The sequence below is a fragment of the Saccoglossus kowalevskii genome, chromosome 22, assembly GCF_978046115.1.
Source record: "Saccoglossus kowalevskii chromosome 22, keSacKowa6.1, whole genome shotgun sequence".
Classification (NCBI taxonomy): Eukaryota; Metazoa; Hemichordata; class Enteropneusta; family Harrimaniidae; genus Saccoglossus; species Saccoglossus kowalevskii.
The window spans coordinates 15230494-15233508 of NC_140662.1; the positions used below are offsets into that span (position 1 = coordinate 15230494).

The 3015-nt window shown below is 33.2% G+C and overlaps 1 long non-coding RNA gene across 2 annotated transcripts; it reads left to right on the forward strand.

Moving 5' to 3' along the window:
• The first annotated feature begins 203 nt into the window (after positions 1-203).
• Positions 204-2198, forward strand: LOC144359873 (uncharacterized). 2 transcript variants are annotated; one of them, XR_013422095.1, is made up of 3 exons: positions 204-282; positions 1031-1197; positions 1930-2198. It is a non-coding gene; the product is annotated as an uncharacterized LOC144359873 (long non-coding RNA). The 2 variants fall into 2 exon arrangements; XR_014928211.1 differs by lacking the exon at positions 204-282 and adding an exon at positions 832-853.
• Positions 2199-3015: the final 817 nt, after the last annotated feature.

The window sequence follows — 3015 nt, forward strand, 5'->3', positions numbered from 1 at the left end:
ACTGACGACATATCATCTCTCGTATGCCCAACGAGAATATCTGGATACAATTTCGTTTAAGAATGGAGACAATGGTTGCCGCACAAACATTGTTTTACACATCTTTATGGCAGATTTTATGAGACGAATTATTAATATTAGGCGGATAAAGGCTACGCATTCATAATCAACCAATAGAAAGCCGTGTTACATACAAGGTATTTGCTATTATGGGCTATCTTAGGGTAAATAAATCACACGATCTACGTGTTAATAAATCATTTCGATATAACGCGTTGACTGGTAAGCAATATAATTTATTTGCAGTAGATTTGTTTCTAGGTGATTAAGGTTAAAAATGTGAATTTGCTCTTCTTTAGTATTGTTTGCAATTTACCATTTGCAGACTTTATTTGTATTATAGTGTTTGTTCGCAATTTGTATGGATTCGCACAATACTTCTTAAAACAAGTGTCAGTTATTGTAAATGATAATACAATATTCCGAACATATGGTGTACAAAATTCACCTGAGCTGGTTCCAGCTGTTTGCACAATCATGCATTTACACATAGGCCCAGTATTTTAGCACATCGACAACTTGGTAACGTTAGAAATATACTATGCCTTGAAGCAGGTCATGTGTAGGCTTAAAAACAAAAATAACGACTAAAACATCCATTCAAAATCAATAATAATTGCGATAAAAAACACAGAGATTTGAGATTTGATTACTAGTTTGAACCTTTAGTCAACTGACGGCGCTCTTTAGTGGTGGAATAAGTGGACAATGTACCCCCCTTTGATGGTGTGAACGTTAGTACGACATTTTTTTTGTCGGATCGGGTCAAATCGTCACAAATTGACAAACATCGGTAATAAATCTGTACCAAACAAACATATTTTCGTTGAAACATACATATGTCCGATAAGAAAAATCAATACTAATGTAGAAGCATTAGCTAGCTGTTTGTTCTCAATGTAAAAAGAGCCAACACATTAATGTAATGTTAATTATGTATTCTTTCGTGTACATTTATCATTTTATCCAGGAAAGCAGGGAGACAAAATCACTCTATCATTGCAATTGTTTTTCCTACATCGTACTATTTTCCAATATGAAGAAACTCGTGCTGCTTCTGATCATGTTACTTATTGTGACTTTGTTTATTGATGATGGTGATTGTAGGAGAAGACGACGAAGACCATTAAATTTCCCGTAAGTAAATGGCTCCCCGTGTTATTCCTGTTTGACTTAAATCCACAAGAAAATCAGGTTCGCTGATACGATTTCAATTGAAAAACAATAGTTTACTAAATTAATGTTACCAATTCTCATTATTCTAACAGCAACCGATTATCTTAGTCCAAAAATAGCATGACCTCTGTATTATTCCTACCAGAGAGGTGATATTTTGTAATTTCACTGGATTATAATTCACATGAATATGATATGAATAGTACGTCACAGTACAGACTAACAACATAACGTCCTGGAAATAACTGTATAAGTGCAGAGATAATATGTTGAGAATATGACAGAACGACATGGATTCGCCCTGGTATCTGTGAATATGGTACTGTTATAAATTACAGGCGTATTATAGTATGCTTAATATTTTCGTTCAGAATTATATTATTTATGTTGCTATAACGTCAGAGATTCGAATTGCCGTGTCTGTCTAGTCCTTTCAAAGTTGCATTATGAAATTTGGTAAAACAAGAAAACAACTGATAGTTACAAGAAAATTCCGTAATATATTTCGAAATACTTATATAAAAATTTATTTTATATGCATACTCAATAATAATTTCCACAATTACAGTCTACACAATATTACAGAAAAATAGCAATGTTGTCTATATTTTCGCATTTTATTTGTCTTGAATTATGATTGAAAAAAGTTGAATAAAATTACAAACTATGTATGAACAATAAATTCTTTTTCAGTTCTAAAAGATATGAAAACGCGGACATCGAAGATGAAGCAAACGTACAAGCGTGTGAGGCGGAAAAACAGGATGATACTATGTCACTCTCTAAAGAAGTAGAGAATTGAAAACAATAAAAGGTCTATATAACATAAATATACCTTATATGTTGAGAAACATTGTAGATTTAAAAACAGATATCATGTCGGTATATTATTACATTCTTTTGCTTTCAGAAATGTTCTAATTTTTCGAAGAGGGATTAAATGAATGCTATGCTAATCATAATCTGAATGAGTTCTTTAGCAATGATTAGTAACCATTCATCTGTTGTACATTGCACATTAACACAAACTTGCTGTCATATTATAATGTCTACTTCGCTAGGGGTGTATATGCTGCAAAGGCATCCAAGCGCAGCATATAGAACCGAGCAAGATTCAACATGGCCCCTATTAGTGTTACTTACTATGCCCTAGCTCACATATGTATCAAAGCCTTTGACAACAATCAATGTACAGCGCCTCTGAACAATACTTGGTATTGGAGAGCGCTATACAAATTTCACTGATTGATTGATAGTTTTATCATGCGTTAGCAAATTCCTGTGAATTATACAACATTTGGAAACACTCTCACAGTATTAAAAGCAGAGCCAATGACAACCAGAGGTAGTATAGTCCAGGTCACTCTTAGAATGGCAGCAAAAAACAAAATCTAAATTTAGATTCAGATGACAAACGTGTTGAAAGAACGGGTAATTACTGGTGTATTTAGCGGCAACTTAGACAGTGATAGTACGTTTTTACATAGTTTCAATTCGGTCATTTGAAATTTCAAAAAAATAATGACTACATTTAAATCAAAACTACGCATGATGAAGGCGAATCAAGCTATGTTCACGATTGTATGGTAGTAACAATATGTGGAAATTATTTTACACAACAGATAAAGAGTAAAATGTATAATCTACAATGCATGTTGGGAAATGCTAAGTTGTCTCCAGCCACATTTCAGGACAATACAATCTTCACTCACCCACTCCTAAATTCATCTTTATCCACAGACTACTATGACATTTTGTGTTTTTGGTTTTGTCTGTAAA